Below are 18,940 nucleotides of genomic sequence, written 5' to 3' on the forward strand. Positions count from 1 at the left end.
GTGAACATAATAATATAAAGAATAACTACAATGTATATAACACAATAATCACATACAATGATAATACACCTATAAACGATGTAGAAGTATCCTCAATATCTTTCTGTTCTCTACAGGTGCTCTATTACATTCCATTTATCATTATCCAGAATGTGTTTACACTAATGAACAGTAGATAGATATGTCTTTTCTTGTGTAAATCAGTGTGATGAGAGGTTTCCTGATGAGCATGAGCATATCTGAGAGACAGTCAGTATCAGAGAGTATAGAGTTTTGCACACTTTATTGTGTTGTTGAGGGAATATAGATGTAGAGAGAGAGAAGCAGAACAAGAGTCCATGTTGGAATGCAATCAACATGTTAATGTTTTGACCTATAAGTCCTCAGTAATCATTCATATTTTATTAAAAGATTTCCCTACACATTATTTGGAGCACACCCATCTTTGAACTCGGCCTTCATTCAGCAACAGCAGCTGTGTTTAAAAGTGTGTGTGTGTGTATGTGTGAGCACGACTATACTAGGACTTTTCATTCATTGCATTCATTGTGAACCTCCTTGCCAAAATCTTATCCCTGAACCTTAACCATGACTAATTCAAACCTAACCCTAATCTTAACCTGACCACAATTCACATCTTAACCTCAACCAGGACCTCAGAAGTGACGTTTTGCCTCATTTGGACCAGGCTTTGGTCCTCATGAAGTCTACTGGTCCTCACAAGCTCAGTGTTTTTGCTGGAAAAGGTCCCAAAGAGGTCCAAAAGTTAGTGTACACTCACACACATAGACACACACACACACACACACACACACACACACACACACACACGTACACACACGCTGGATTGAAGGGATCACTCTCCACAGCGGCAAACCAGGAGGCTGCTGTCTCAGGAGTGAATTACCACCTGTATGACTATTGTCATGTATATACTGATACACAGGGGTGTGTGTGTGTGTGTGTGTGTGTGTGTGTGTTGTCATCATCAGTTTTGATTGGCTCAGCAGCAGAGGGAGGTTGGCAGCAAACAGCTGATTGATTAAATCCATTCATCTTGTTGAGGTGCTGGGACATTCTGCTGTCTCAGGGTTTCTGGGCACACTGGTTTTGTCCTCACTACTCTGTTGGCAGCTGGACATCATTTCTTAGCAATGTGTCTGAACAGTGACATCACTAAACCAAGTTTCCTCAACTTAGCCAAAAACTATATAATTTCATAAAAAAGAATCAATTGTATTAAATTAATTTAGATATATGGATGAATATATATATATATATATATATATATATATATATATATATATATATATATATAAGTTTAATAAACATGATCGAAAATACTTAATTAAATGTGATCCTTTACACTGTACTCAAAGGTACAGTGTGTAGAATTTTGTGATATCTAGTGTTGAAGTTACATGTTGCAGCTGAACACCCCTCACCTCACCCTCTCCTTCCAAACATGAAAAATAACCTGTGGTAGCTTCAGTTGTCATAAAAACTCAAAAGGTGTTTAGTTTGTCCAGTCTGGACTAATGTAAAAAACATGGCGGCCTCCATAGAGAGGGTCCCCTTGATGTAAATATAAAGTATTTAAATATAAAGGGTCTTTTACAATTTAGATGAAACGAACTAGTGAAAACATCATGAGGATTATTCTACATTAAATATCTACCAATAGATCCCTTTCACCTAAATCTTACACACTGGAGCTTTAAATGGAAACTTCGTATGTAATTGAAATACATAAAGTCAACATTTTAGGCATAATTATTTTTGAGGCTTATACATTCAATCGGTGGATTTTGGCAGCAATGCAATTCTATTTAATTGTTGTTTGGGTCCATGTGTAAATCTAGATACATTTTCAGTGCATATAGCGTGAAAACGTTTCATGTGAAGACATATTCCCTCAGGTTGCTGAAGCCCCAGGAAAAATACGGAGGATATCATCTCATTGTCATTAATCATAGCTCCTGCCTTGATGGGTGGGGATGTAGCAGGTCAACAGGAAATGGAAAGCAACCGTCCTCAGCTCTTCAATTTGTTCCATCCATTAATACAATGGTTCACACACAAATCGGTTGGTCTCTGGGGTTAATTATATACATTCTATTTTCCCTCAGTGCACTCCAGACTTCATAAGTGGCTCAATCCACCATCCACCCATTATGGATCTGTATTTCCGAGTCATGGTGTATGCTGATCATTTCACAGATTATGAAAATATCATGGCACTATGGAATCAAGTCCCTGTCAACACATGCAGTTTGAAAACAAGACTTATTGAGCATCATATTGTGTCACAGCACCAGAGGCAAAACATTTCATGTACTACTTTTGCACACTTTGTTTATTGTGTAAAGTTATTATAAATCCAAGACTAAAATTGTACACATGATTCCACTGTTTTACAGTAATTCACTAGGATGCCCTTTTCACAGCACTTACAGCTCTTTAAGTGTGTATCTCTAAGAGCTCTTTGCAGCTGTATTTTTAGTTGAACTCTTTCTTCCTGACATAGCCTTTTTAAACTCTGTCAGAATGGAAATGTTTGTAAATTGTCATCTGCAGGTCTCTCCACAAATAGTGGCTCTATGTGGTTATAATCTGAGCTTTGGCAGGGCCACTCAGATGAGGTGTTGAGTAAATGTTGTGCTGAAAGGTGTGTGAGTGTGTCTGTGTGTGTTTCTCAGTGAAGACACATACACACACACACACAAAGGGGTTTGCAGTGGTTAGATAAGGGGCCATCAGCTCAACAATAGCAGCTGTGTTTATTAGTGTGTGTGTGTGCTATTATCTAGGTGTGCTATGTGTAATGACATGTGTGCTTTGGCGCACAGAACTTTATGTATTTGTGTCCAGTATGTATCTGCCTTAATGCACCAGCTATTTGTGACAGCAGCAGTGGTGTGTGTGTGTGTGTGTGTGTGTGTGTGTGTGTGTGTGTTCAATAAACCAGTGTAATCTCCCTGTATCTCGCAATAAGCACCTTGCTGGCTACTGTCTGTGGACCCACTGGAGCTACCCACACTAGATCAGCTTGATATCACTGCTTGTGTGTGTGCGTTTCTGTGTGTGTGTGTGTGTGTGTGTGTGTGTGTGTGTGTGTGTATGTGGGTATATACAAATGGAAGCCTATAAGTAAGTTAATGTTTTCTGATCTGCATGTACTGTATGTGCATGGGTTTGGCTTTTTTCTTTACTGGGACAAATGAAAAATCTTGAAACACACCATTTTGTCTTTAAATAATCTCTCTCTTCACTGTAAAAATGCCAGAACATTTGTTTTTCTCTCTCCAAGAATGACAATAATTGTCAAATTAATCCTTCCTTCCATCCATTTTTGCTCTACCAGAAAAAAACACTATTCCGCCTTTCTTCAACAGGCAGGGTTACCTTTTGTCTTTTAATTAAGGATGTTTTAATTGGGCAGTCACTTATCAATGATATCTTTCCTATTAAAGCAAGGATTGGTAATCCTAGCAAGAACAGGCTACTCTTGTCCTGAGGACCACTCAAAGCACTTTACCGTACGGTGTAATGCTTCTTCAGCTGAAGACTGGAAGACCTGTTTACAGTGAGAACATGGGCAGGGTTCAGGCAGACAGACAGGTTGGTTCGTGACAGACAGGCAGCATGCCAGCCAATTATTTCATTTGGTCCAAATGAAAGGATTGGTCGTGTTATTACAGTCCTGCAAGAGCCACAGACACCAGCATTTTTTCTTTTTTGTCAGATGACTATTTATTGATCGCTATCAAGTTGTGAAGAGGACTGTAACACATGAAACAACTCACCAACCCTTCCTTTAAGGTGGGAGTGGTCAAAAGGACAGGTGAAGAGCATACCCATGCATTCTCTTTTCTACATTCACCATGTTCAGTTCTCCCAGACCAACAAACAACCAGAGCTCAGAGTCCACTGTGCAGCTTCTACGTGAGCGACAGGCTCGTGACTGGTCTGCTTCACACCGTGTGTCTGTACACATGTCTCACATGCATATCTATACAAAACACAGCTCGCATCTCAGTCACAGCATCACACTTGTCAAGAAGTGTGCTCCCCGACTTGGCAAACCACAGGTCTGCACTGTATAACCTGCCACACAGCATACGTTTCTCCACGCAGCGCTGCATCAACAGCGGCCGACAAATTACCAAACAAACACTTCTCCCTGCCAGAGAGACACAAGCGCTGACGCTGACAAATTAATCCGCTAAAAAAGCTGCCTTGCATATTAATAGAGACGTATTCATCAGGCAAGGTGAACCCGCCTGACACCTTCTATAAAGCTGTGTTTAAGGGTGACATGAGAGGGAGGGAGGTAGAGGAAGTGTGTGTGTGTGTGTGTGTGTGTATTATGAGCAGTGGCTGCTATTAAAAAGCACAAAGAGGAAGAAAAAAAGGTGGCATTAGAAACAGGTATTGTAGACATGTTATTTAGCCTGTGTGGGTGTACTGTGTGTAGGTTTGTGTTGCGAGCAAAGGTTTGCACTTTCACAAACACACCCGCTTATTCATCTCTGCGGTAAAAATAGCCTTTGTGTTTCGTCTCTTGTCTGTGCCACAATCATTATCTGACACGAGAGTGTGGTCACCCTCTTTTTGTCTCTCTTCCACTGTGTGTGTATGTGTGTGTGGATTTAATCACACATTTTCCTCCCACTAGATGGAGCTCTTCCTTTTCCTCAAGAGCCTTCCCTCGATCTCAGCTCTGCTCCTTCCCTGTGGATGTGGCTGCCAGATCTCTGACTAAAGCATCAAATGAATCAGTGGAGGACTAACAAAAGGATGGATATGATCTCTCAATATCTCTTCTTTCTTTTACTCTCGCCTCCTTTCCAAATGGCACTAGCATGTGTCTCATATCTGGCATGTGTCTCTGCTCTGATTTAGGAGGATTACATTTACACCTGGTGTTAAAATGCATCCCCACTTACATTTCTCTTCCCTTTGCCAAAGCCTCGGCAGATTGCTGCGCACATCTGTCGTCATTTTCCCTTTTTATGCCGCTAGCAATGCATAAACGATGAGTTCATCCGTGAGATACAGTCTGCACTGTCTCTGATTCAGATCAAGTTCAGTCACTGGTGGAACTTGCACAGTTGCATCAGAAACAAAGGGTATGTACTTACACACAGCACTTTTTATAGGATTAGTTTTAGTGTTAAATTGTACAGTTGTGGAAATGTATGTGTTCATTATCAGATTTAGAATGATATCAGAATGTATTAAAAAATTACTTAAAATCTAACTTTCAGATTTGATGTGTTCGTAATGTATATTGCAAAGTGTAATAAGATATGTTAATACTATATATCTGGAATTGCCTCTCGTTGCTTTCCAAACACGTCTTGATGTCTGAAATCTTTACTGTACCCGAGTGTACCACATACAATGCAATCCATCAACATTCATCTGCAAAGTATAAAATCAGGTGTCAATAGACAATTTGCACCAAATAGATACATGGACATAAGATCACAGGAAGTACGTTGCCTTTTTTAACTTATTGCAGCAAATGACTTGTAAAGGTTTGACCAGGACAATTCTATTTTGTGCATGTTAAAAATCAGACATTGATCACATCAAGCAGTTAGAATAATTTAGTTAGAGAAGCACTCTTGTGAAAAATGTATGCAGTATTGTGTAGCTATCAAAAAGCTTTTTGTCATCTGTATCTGATGCTGATGCCAATCTCTAAACTTAAACTGAGATAATCCTGATTATTTTCTCAGATTTAAAATTGTTCCTCTGAAGATATACACACATACATGTATGTGTATATGTGTGTATATATGTGTGTGCCCTGGTTGGGTAGTACTCCTCGTGATAAACTGATGAAAAAACATTTAGAATTTCAGGTCATATTCACTCTAATATAATTTAAATCTTTCAAATCACAACAAACTAAACCCACAGAGGACACGGACACTGCTCTTTAATATACTCTTTCTAATTCTGCTTTCGTATGCAGGGTTTCTTTGTGTATATGTGGAGTAGAGAAGCTCAGCTGTGTTCATATGACTTATTCAATGTTATTTTATTTGTGTAGCGCCAAATCATCATCACATCAACATTGATTTAATCACATCGTGTTCATGGTCAAAATCCTTACATCAGTGGAAGCTTCAGCTGGAGTGTGTAGTGCGTACTTATGTACTTATGACAACACTCATCAGTGAGGATGCTTGTCTTCTTCTGTAGTACTAGGTCTTTAGGTCTCTTTTAGGCCATGCTTCTCTCTCACAGGTCACACCCACTAACACAAGTGTAATTTCCAATAAAAAATACTTCAGTATCTGTCTCTATGATAGGACCTTACTGATAGATTAGACCGACCAAATACCCAGCCTGTCTGTCTCATGGTCAGTTTGTCAGTCTTAGAGAGACATAAGTTACTGGGATCAAGAATGTTAGTCTGTGCCATTTGAGGACATTTTGGTTTAAAGACACCCTGCAAAGGACATCTTCAGAATTGAGTAGTATACACGGTGTCGAACATTATCAAACATCAACAAATGTTTCTGATTAAAAACGTGTCTTCCACACGTCCTCCCAACAGCTCACTAGATTTTTCCATTGCATTATTCACATTTTTAATGACATGGTTATAATTATAATTATTATTTGTAACCCACTGCAGAGAGCCTTTCCAGGTGGGGTCCTGAGTGCCAGTCAGTTGCTGATCACACTGTACAGTAACAGAGGTAGAGCAGAGCACAAACAAGGGGAAAGAGACAGGGCCCACGCATCTTCACCTTCTCTCTCATCGGTCTCCTCTGTTGTAATAAAACAGCAATAACTGTAAAACTAGAAAACAAAATAATTGTTGACAAAAGCTCCAAGTGTAAACTAAAAATTAACAAATGCAATAGATTGTAAGCAACTTCACAACTTGATTCCTATGGTTCTAATTTGAGAAAGGAAAGACAGTGAAAATGAATGGCATTAAATTTCCCTCCGCCTTCCCTATATTAAAATATTGAGTGTATAAAGTAACACAATGAAAGTACAGAACAATGTATTATTGTACTGAGGGGAACAAGTGAAAGATTCAGGAAAGGCCTGATAATGAATTATTAATGGCGTTCCTGATGAACTCTGAACTGACATTGTCGGGAGTTACTATGAGAGACTGGGATTCTGTTATCAGCAAATTATTAGCTAAATGAAACGTGTATAATTTTCTGAATTTGAATAATGACCATTTTTTCATAAATTCCAGATTAACTCTGAATCAGCTGCTGAGCAATGTGGTACCAACTCACTCATCATGAAACTATGACTATACATATGTATACATATATACTAAACTTTTGTTTATAGTATACCGATGTACTATATCCTAAATATTATATTGGTTAGTCTCTCTCTGCACAGAGTTACACACCACACTGAACAATTAATAAGTAGTTGATCATTACCTCATATTCATGTCACAGTAGTCGTCACAGGAGGAAAAAAAACAGCTTGTAACATACACTATACTAAAATACTAAATTCTAAGAAAAAACCCTTTATATTCTAAAGTCAAATGAAAGTGCCATTGCAGGATCTGTTTCTGGATCGCGTGTCTCTCTGTTCCTCCTCTCATCCCCTCCTACTGTTGTAAATGCACTGTCTTCTCAGCCGTGCATGATTGGCTAGAGCAGGGCTGATTGCTTCTAATTACTCCAACACATTGCTGATTAAACCTCTGACACACATTGGAGAATATGCACAGATGCACTTGTGAAATGGAAAAAAACAACCAAATAAATGTTACACCTGCAAACACGTGAACACGAGGAACTCCTAATCAATATGCCACAGCTTAATCCCTCAGAGAGATGGGAGATGGATAAACAGAGCTGAAGACAGGAGTTGGTTAGTTCAGCACATGGGTGGGGAACCTCCAACCTGTAGGCTGTATACAGCCTGCAAAAAGAAATCAAAACTCCGAAATACAGAATTAATAAAGTCATGTTTTCTGCAAATAAAGAAAATAACATTTAACAGGGGGCTAACTATGTCCTGCGGGTCCCTGTCTTGCAGGTCAGGTTCAGGATGAAGGAAAAACAGACCTGTTATGTTATGTGTCATTACAGACAAACATCATAGCGACTGTCCAAAGAGGAAAAGCAGCTAAACAATGAAGATCACCCAGTGTGCCTTGTTTGTAGATAAGCACTGACAAAACTAATCTTAAACATTACCTTTCACCAGACCACATTCAGACAGAGTTGTGTGATGAGTGAGATGGTTGCTGCTGCTGCTGCTGCTGCACAACTGCAGGAACCAGAGAGAGTAAAGTGTTACAGAGCCTATTACAGTGGAAATTACAATCATGGATATAGTGATCAGCTGTTTAAATTGATCAAAAAGCTTGGGACAGAATCGTTGCTACACACATTTCAGTGATCACTGTTGATATTGTGGCGTCATAGAAAAAATAGATGTTAAAATTGTAGCGGGTCAGAGCCGTCAGCTGAGTCGGCCTCGCTGTGTGTGTGTCTGTTTGTCTGAGAGACGGAGAGTGTGTGTGTGTGTGTGTGTGTGTGTGCGCGTGGATATGCAAATGCACAATGTCTTAATCTTAAAAACGTTAACTTTCCCTCCAGTTGTGGGACTATCATACAGAACCTACACAATCCTGACAAAGTAATCAACCACTTATAGTGATCAATGTGGTCCGTGACAAACGTGACCACTGTATGTGGTGTCCACTGTACTGATACGGCACAAGATATCTTTAAAATGACTTTATTCCTAACAAGACCTCTGAGCAGTGACAGCTCAGGCTTGTTTTATTGGATGGTTATAGGTCAGCTCAGGATGCATTCCAGACTATTGCATTTTAGTTTTTAACTCTGGCTCTGTTGCTATGTTTACACCTGACGTGCACAAGACTTTAAAATTGCCTCAAACAGACACTTTTGGAAGCACTGCATGGCCCATTTTAGTTTGAAAACTCCAGGGCTCGTTTTTAGTATGGTGGAGATACAAATGGAGAGCTTTGGTTACAATGAAAGAGTCACTCGCATTTACTTCCTGGTTGTTTTTTTATCAGTCATTGGATGCAGCCTAAGTCGGAGGAAACCGTTAAGGACACTTGACGGTGGGGGTGGACAGGTGTCAGGTGGAAGCCAATGAGCTTGTTAATGCTTGGAGATAAAACAGGAGGGACAGAGAAAGAAAAGCTGGAGAAAAACAAGAAAGATCTTTGCCCCTGCCTGGCACCTAACAAGTCCAACAGTAACTCACAATCCAAACTGTTGCATTACTACAGGCTAACTCTACACCGTACAAGCTGTGTGCATGTCATTTGTGTGCTCCCTATCAGTTAAACCTCCAAATAAAGGGGTTTGAGAATCTTGGTAAACAGCTGCTTTGTTTCCAACCTAAAACCTGACTGCTCTTGTTTCTCGCAGCTCAGATCTCAGTAATTACTTTGATGATCGCAACTTTATCAGAACTGACAGAACTGATGTTCAGAGGAAGACAAATAGAACCCACGTGTAATGAAATATTCTGTTCCTCTAGCCTAATGCATGTTCATACAAATATGTGCACTAGTTTTGAACTGTTTCTTTTGACAGTGAACCCAGGGCTAAATGTTCAACTTCCACATGTCAAAAGTTAGAAAGCTTGTTGTCAAATGGGAAAAAGTACAACACACACACACACACACACACACACACACACAACCACTCACAGGCAGGATGGAAGGGATCACTCATTTGGGCTCCATGGTGCAGCGAGCCAGAAGGCAAAATCAATTATGTTCAGCTTGTAGCTTCACTAGTTAAAGCATCTGCAAATATTTGTTAGCTCTCTCATCTCTCCATCTTTCTTCAGAGAGCCTACAATCCTCCATAATCACAGCTCACAGAAACAAAGTTAAGAATGTGACAGTTTATTCAACAAAATCTTCTCCAGCTGATTATTAATTGACCCAGCGTCACTGAGTTCTGCAGATATTATGGAGGAAGTGCTATGTCAGTTTGCATTTGTGGTTGTCCATCTATTGTCACAGCGGTAGCAAGACGAGTACGGTATCCCAGAAGTCCCTCTCCTTATGCCTCGGCCACACTGGACGCTACATCTTTATCACAATGGTCCTGTACAAACGAGTTTGTGTTTTTGAGAAACAGATAATTAGCAGCTCGTTTATGAGTGTGATCCCAGCTCGCTGCCTCCACGTGTGTGGAGAACACTGCATGTATGACAACTGGATTAAAAAGTCAATGTCAGCAGTGTATATAGTACAGCTCCAGATGCAAACTTATTTTACTTATGAAGCCACAGAGTAAACAATTGCATGGTGAAACTGTAGGTCCCTTGGCCAATTCATACATAATAATTAATAATTTTCTGATTATATAAAATGTGCAGTATTTGTGTTGTCAGGGCTCTGACAGTGTCAATCACAACAAGAAGCACCAGACTTAGCACAGCAGAAAGTGGGCAGTGATAATAAACATGACATGAACATTTAATATATGTTCAGTGGATGTGACCAGCCGAGATCTTGTGACCAGGAACAAAAACAGCAATGACAATGCATTGCAGGGAAAGATCAGAGAGACACACTGTGGAGGACAAGCTGGAATTTTGAGCAGTGAGAGCCCAAGCCCACTCCTCCACATTATCCTACTTGCAGACACCCGGTGCTTGATGAATGTTCTTTGGGTGAGCATTTGCATTTCACTGGGACAATTTAAGTAGAGCTATGGTGTAAACATCCAGGGCATATGAATCAGAGATCATTGGGTCTGTCTGGACAGAATATAAACTGTATTATCACCCAGCTTTACAATCATGCAGTAGTTACATTAGGTCGCTCAACATGACCACTGACCTCAAGTTTCACCGAACAATCCAAGATGTATCCGAGTCCACTGTTTTGCCCAAAGCATTTTACTAAGAGATGTTGTAATATAAACTTTGGATTAACTGGAGATTTAGAATGACAAGCCCATCTTAACCAGAGTAGGATAAAAAGAAAAGTCATAACAAGAGAAGTCACATCAATGATTCATATTGTTGTATCAAATGTAGACAATAAAACAGTACAACATGCATCTCGTGTGTCTCAACAGACAGTAACCATGTTAAACGTCTTAGATGCAGAAAAAGCCTTTGACAGGGTGAACTAGCAGTTACTTCACCACAATAAAAACATTTTTATTTTAGTTTTTTAACATAGACTCTATTAACAGTGCACCAAAAATCGACAGAATTTCATGTGGTTAGTTTGTGTTCAGTTTACTTTGTTGTTTTATGATGATTTTATATTAATAGTTAAGGGATAAGGGCAATCACCTTACCCTTTAAAGGTCCAGTGTGTAAGATTTAGGTGAAAGGGAACTATTGGCAGAAATTGAATGTAGAATAATCCTCATGATGTTTTCATTAGTTTGTTTCATCTAAATTGTATGAATTGTAGATTTAAAGGCCCTTTATATTTAAATACTTTATATTTACATCGAGGGGACCCTCTCTACAGAGGCCGCCATGTTTTTTACATTAGTCCAGACTGAACAAACTAAACACCTTTTGAGTTTTTATGACAACTGAAGCTACCACAGGTTCTTTTTCATGTTTGGAAGGAGAGGGTGAGGTGAGGGGTGTTCAGCTGCAACATGCAACTTCAACACTAGATATCACAGAATTCTACACACTGTACATTTAAGTAGTTTTATGTTTAGGGTTCATCTGATCGATATGAATTAGCAGTGTCGGTATGGCCCTTTTTCCAAAAATCTTTTATTATTGTCCACCTAAAATTAAAAAAAATGAAATGGAGGTTCTTCTCGGACCACATTCAATCACTGTGTGTTTTTCTGTCAAATGATTGAACTGAGGAATCATCCCAGTGTGTCGGTGTGGGAGGATGTTCCTCAACCATCTGAAAAACCTGTTATGACACCTGTCTCACACAGTCTCAAGGAGCCGCCCACTGTTCTGTGATGCTGCTTCAGAGGCTTTCTCACTGTGCCATGAAAGGGCTGTCGTTTGAATTAAATGTCAAAGTTTTCAATCAATACAACATTCATCCATAACCACTGGTACTGTCCTCAGCTGAACGATCCTACTCAACACCATGTACTTCTTTACCACAAAGTGAAGGATCATGACCAGATTCTCATTTCATATTCCACTCAACTCCACCAGGTAAAAATCAACATTGATATTTCAAATTCAATTTTTACTACATGTAGCCAGTTGGTGTACATATGCTGCATTGTGCTTGGATCTCATGACATCTCTTTGATCAAAATCTGCCAGTTTTATATTTGACAACTGTTCAGCTTATTCAACAAAATACACCCTCCCTATGCAGTCCTTAAAATAAATTAAATGCATTTATTCAATTTGCTGGTCTCTTGCATATAACTGGTTACTAAAATTACAAAAACACATGATCCCCACATCAGAATTAAGATTTGAAATCCTGCCTCTACCTGCTGCACCACCACCTCCCCTGAAGGCTACAGAGATTTCTGTGTTGTCGCAAAGGCGTCTGACCGGAGAATCTCCTGCTGCTGTGTTCATGTGTGAAGGGAAAAATCCAGAGAAAGTCCGGAGTTCTGGCAATTCTGGCAACATCCCAGAGTTCATGTTTCAAAAGAGCTTTGTACTCTTAGGTCTGACAGCTGCTAAAAATATGTTATGTGTTATAGAGGTTTTCTGGAAGCTGGTGAAAGGAGAACTCAGGCAGCAGCTGATGTCTCATGCAGAAGATTTTAATGTAGACTTGATGCATCAAGGAGAGCAGAAGGTGCAACAATATACAAACACTAACAGAGTTACATGAGACATTGTCACCCCCAAGTCTGAAGATGTCTCTCACAGCATCCACATATATGTTCCTCTACTTGTGTCACCCATTCTAACAGCACATCCATGAATGGCTAGAACTGCTGTCACTCTCTATGTTACATGTAGGTGTTGCATCCGATTGTATAGTTAAGTCTAAATATGCATTCCTAAACCACATTGTGTCCTAATGTCTTGCCACTGGTGAAATACGCAAAAGAGCGGAAGTTGGTGAGAGTTGGTCCTTTATCTATAAAGATACTGCTTAGAGAGAGAAGGGAGTATATGTGGAGACACTCTTCTCTTAATGGTGAACAGATATAATGTAATATCAGTATATATGTGTTACCGGCACCAGATCTAGGGGAACTCTGGACCAGCAGCAAGGGTTACACAGGCTAGAGAGCACTGCGTAGCCCAGATATACATGCACTAACTCTGTGGATCAACAAGGAGAGGACGAGAGTTAGCGTTGCTCATGCTCGTTTATTCTGACACAAAATGCAAAATATAAACTCAACATATTTCATAAAGAAATTGGTTTAACTCGTAATATGCATCAACACAATACATATTCACTTTCCCTTATGAATTAATCAACTCACATAATACATATACAATCCTACACTAACATAAAAATTTCTTCAATACGATCACCATCTCTCTCTTTCTCTCTCTCACTCACACACACACACACACGCAAACGACACTTAACAAAATGGCGATATCACGCCATGAACGTGAATGTCGTTTGAACCTGACGTTTCACTGATTACAGCTTCTACACCGCTGACAGATACTTTTGACAATAGTTCAACACATTTTCTCATGTTACAGATGGCTACTATTGCTTATAATCTTACAAAACACTCAGTGAAACTAAGTTGATAAAAACAACTCGAAACTCGAAAACAGCTTACAACACATCCGGCCAGTCTCAAAATCATCTTGCAACATTACAGAGTAATGCATAAAGCATCCACATTAGTTATGGAGCTATGCTGAATAACGAAATATGAATTTTTACCATACCTGTGGATCAACAAGGAGAGGACGAGAGTTAGCGTTGCTCATGCTCGTTTATTCTGAGCTGCGCATGAGCAGAGCCAGGTAGCTAGTCGCCCTGGTGAAATCCACAGCAGCACTAGAGCACCATCTATTGGCGTAACTGTGTACTACTTTGATGTATGTGTAGTGCATTAAATGTCTGTGTGAAATGTCATGTGAAAATACAAGTTAGAATCATTCAATTATTACCAAAAAATAGGGGGTGTGCCAGTTCACATCAAAAACTAAATATAGCATTTTCCAACCTATTACATATGCATAATACGGTATATAGTGGCATATACAGTTATGTGTGAGGATATACAAAAATTCCTCAACACCATTGAGGAAGCAACATTGGCCAATGGAGTCTATTGTTGCTAGAAGTTGTTTCTCTGGAACTCTCTGTATGGTCCAATGGAAAATACAACTGGAGCCATAAAGCAGAAATGATGGTTAATGCAACTTTTATGTATGGTGTACGGTTTAAGTTGTACTTCATTGTCAGTCCATAGGCATGAGAGTATGATGAACTGAGTCATAAAAACTAAGTTTAAAGTGCTTAACATTCATTTGAAGTATGGAAGTGGGCTGAATAACGAATTTGTCAAAGAATGTATTTTATATTAAGTAATGTTAGAGCTTTTCTGGCACATCTCCCTCTCTAAAAACAAAACATTGTTCACTCCGACAGTCCTATTCATTTTTAATAATGAAATACCTGTTTTGAGTGCATTTCAATTGTTACTAAATTATATTAGGCTACTTCTATTTTGCAATACACTGCAATAGTACTAAAACTAAACAAATGCCAGCAAGACAACTCCAGTGAAGTTTTATTTGGTTGTCCTTTATTGTGAAATACAGTTACGCAAAAATCATTACTCAGTTTATGGCTCCAAGAAAGACGACATTCTACCTTTGTCACGTTCAGGATTTAATGAAGCCTTAAAAACCTGACAGAAATAATGTCCAATAATGTTGTAAAACCTCATAGTTAAAACTTCACGCAGTAATTACAGCAAGCTGAAATATGCTGAGATTTCAAATTCTGTTTACTACATCAAATGCTTTTTAAACACATTTTTGTTGCAGATGTATTTACCTGTTGATTCAAGCATCACGGTGGATCTGAAAAGGGGCTGGGAGCTCATTTTGGCTGCATGTGTATGAACAGTTTTACTGTGTCACTGTTTTGATATCACCACCACAACTGATGCAGCGTACACGAGCGTAACTTGTAACTTGACTCTGTGTTGCTCCCATCTCACGTCATACCAACGAGTCTGCTGATCGGTGCAGTATAGAATCAAGAGTCACAACTTATTTTGGTGAATCCACTTATGTTGCAGGAATAGTTCAGAAAAGAAAACAGGTCAGACTCTCTGAGCAAAATAAGAGATAGTTGGATAAAAAAATAACACATGACAAAGGTATGCGATTGTTGCTTTAATCTGAATCAATTTAATATGTTTAGTTTTTCATTGTGGTTTTGAACAAACTAAATAGAATGTAGCTCCAGTTATTTTAACAACAAGAATATCATGAATGTATTCTTAATCTTAACTGTATTTTTAAATAGAACAAGCTTTATATCTTGCTATATGCTAGTTAATGAACAGGATTGCAGCCACATGTTGTGATTTCTAAAGCCTAGCTTTACCTGTTGACTAGCTACCTATGTTTCCTAACAGCATTACAATTTCAGTTTGATAATCTATGTATACTACATCAAATATCTAAATTACCCTAAATTCTTTCAGGCTTACTATTTGTTTAATTGCATTTTGTGACCTAAAGAACATTGCAGACTGATTTTCTCTTTAAAGACTGTGTGTGAGTAACCTCATCTTATTGTATCATTCACTGTTGAAAAGATCATTATGTTACAGACAATGGAGTTCTATGACAATTTACCCCACTGTGTCCAAGTGAAACTGTCTGGAGTCACATTTATTATTTCTTGATGCCTTGCCACTCAGTTTGTTTGGTTCATTGCAACTCCTTGTTAACTTGTGCCACATTGCCTGCCTGTTCTGTTTGGAGCCTTCACCTGCCAAACCATCTGCCTAACGCACTCTCTGAAGAAACCTTTGCCAGAAACCTGCCTACCCTATCCTGGATCCAGCTCTAAACACCAGCATATAAGTTTGAGTTGATGTGAGTTTCTCAAGTTTGTAGCGTAAACCTTTCAAAACTTTGTTAGTCCCCGAGTCGGCTTATGCCTTTGTTTATGCCATTATTTCTGAAATCTCTCATCACTTTATCATATTGGGTAGCAGCAGGGATCAAGGATGGACAGAAATTGAGAGGGGAAGTTGGACTGAAGAAGTAATGAGCTGATGACTACTGTAATGTTCATCGGCAGGTATTTTCTTTGTTCAGTGATATTTGGGTCAGTCAATCCACAAGCTGTTGATGGAGCTGTTTAACTTCTGATAGAGCGGAGCAGCAGTGCACTCACTTAGAATCAACTGACTCTTCAGTAGCAGCACTGAAACATGTCAGCAATCATGTACCATCAAATCACTATGTATGTCATGTATCTGAATGTACTGTATGTGTCTGTGTGCCGATGTTCATAGACCCTTGAGGGCTTTATTAGGTTCACTGCTGAACCTCTTGCTGCTGCATGGATTCAGTGCAAAGTAGCCGCAAGAGCGGAGCCTTTTCTGCTGTAATATTAATATATAACCATCCACACAACAAATGATCTTATCCTGCGGCATTTCTCAGAGAGAGCACTTTGTTATTTTAATTTTCTACATTAACTTTTCCGTGCTTTCTAAAATGAAAAGTCAATTTCCTCTTCTATGAGTGATTAGGAAAGGAGATGTGTTGATTTCCAATTAGTATGAGTGGAAAGCTAAAGTGGTGGTATTTTAACCTTAAATCCTTCACTTTGAGTGCTTCAGTGCTTCATTTCTCATCTAACCTATGTAGTGAAGCATTGTGAACGCAGCCCAGGTAGTCCAGCAAGACTCCTTCCTAAGCTCCTCCCCCTGCCCAGGTGCAGTATAAAAGGCCTCAGCTGGCTCAGTTCTCCCTCTTTGCTGGTCTGTGGTGGTTACCTGTTGTTCTGCCTTTGTTAGGTTTGCCTTTGTTTGTCTGTTTTGCTCATTTCTGTAGTTTTGATTTGCTCGTTGGTCCAGATTTATTAGGTTTAGGTACATTTCTGTTTGACTGTTTGTTTTGAGTCTGTATATTTTGGGATTTTGTTCAATTATCAATTGGGTTGTTGGTTTTGTTAACTTTTTGTTCTTTGTTTCAGGAAGTTTCTTTGTTTCTTTCCTTGATTTTCAGTGTGGACTGGGTGTCATCAGGTGGGGGGGCTAGGCACTGTGGTGAGGACCTCACTCCTGTTGCATGCAAGTAGGCACTGGGGCACTTTTAGTGCATGTTTTGCTGTTTTTTTTGTAGTGTTGTACCCCAGGCTCGAGGCGAGGCACTTCTCTAGTAGTCTGCCTCCCAGTGAGGCCCCAGCCCACTGATTTTAGTTTTCTGTTATAGTCATTAGAGCTTTTAACATTGCTTTAGCCAGCTTACATTTAAGATACTGTGTTCGGTTAATAAAGTAATTGTCGTTTACTTACCTTATATTTGTCTGAACTTTGTTCACCACCAGCTTCAGTTCTTTTCTTCTCTTTTAGGTCCAGTCCTGATTATTATTTTTTTAATCAATAAATGTAGTTGCATTATATAATTTGCTGTCTCTGCCTCCTCAGTCATGAACCTGTGTCCCTTTAGGTTTCTTTTCATTAAACTATTTTTTAAATTTACATTATATTCTGGGGTGCAAGGTGTTGTTGGTCCCTAAATCATTGTTACTGTAAAGGGTTAAAAACTAAGTTCATTGAGTGTAGAAGAAATGATTAAAAACAGTATACTGTAAATGGAAAATATGTTGTCATTTAAGTAGTTGTACAGCTCCATATGTGTTAAAAAATACTGAGTGCATTAAAATTTGTGTTTGAAATGGTTTAACAAAAAGAAAACAAGACACCCCTATAAATGTTTTTTTTATTTAATTTTATTGTATCAGAAAATGGGATTTCAGTGCTCATTTCATGTACTGTTGTTTTCGGTAGTAGCGCGATACTCTTTCATGTCAATAGAAGCTTAAAACACCTTGGCAGATCCTGCAGAATAAATCCTGCAGTCCTGCTGTACAAAGGCCGATGTCGCTCTGCCTTTTTGTCTTCACATACAGGTGGGGTTAACTTATCTGAATGTACATGTCTGTGTTTCAAAACAAGTTTCAAGAGTATCGACATTATGTGTGGAAAGTATAGAGAGTTACAACCGAGTAATTTTGAGGTTTAACAGTTTTAATGTCAGTGTTGGTATGACGGTTGCTAACTGCTAATGTAGCTAACAGGGTACAATGTAAAACGTATGCAAGGAAGAAAGGGGTTTGTTTTGTGTTGATTTGTTGTGGTGACGGGCAAAAGCGTCACGTTTATTTATGGTTTGTAATAAATACTAATGTGCATTGTTGGTTTATGAGAATAAGTCCTGCTGTACAAAGGCCGATGTCGCTCTGCCTTTTTGTCTTCACATACAATCTACAGACCGTGGCGGCAGAGGCCATCGAGACCCTCCCTGACACCCCTAGGTCAGGAGGGTAATATTACCTCAGTAATTTCGACCTCTCCCCTTAAGTAATTTAAAACGACGACTCTCCTTGCCACACCTAGTTGGGTATATGGTGACTTATACTGATATGAGGCGATGATGAAAAATAAATGTTTTCTGATTGATGATTGAGGTATGAAAACAGAAATTATGCCTTAAATATTTAACTAAATAAAGATGTATTAGTTCCTTTAGGCAATAACAATACGTATGGGTTTCCATCAACAGGTTGAGATTAATGATAAAAGTATACATGGCTGATGACTTGAGGCAGTCACTGCAATTGGCTGAAGTTCTGTGAAAGTGGCCATTTCAGCAAATAACTTTCCATCCATTACCTGTAGCACTTATCCTTTGACGTCAAGGAGGGAGTTGAGGACAATCCCAGCGACGTTAGCTGAGAGGCGGGGCACACCCTGGACAGGTTGCCAGCGACAAACAACCA

This window comes from Paralichthys olivaceus, chromosome 9 (assembly GCF_024713975.1).
Source record: "Paralichthys olivaceus isolate ysfri-2021 chromosome 9, ASM2471397v2, whole genome shotgun sequence".
In the NCBI taxonomy this organism is placed as follows: domain Eukaryota; kingdom Metazoa; phylum Chordata; class Actinopteri; order Pleuronectiformes; family Paralichthyidae; genus Paralichthys; species Paralichthys olivaceus.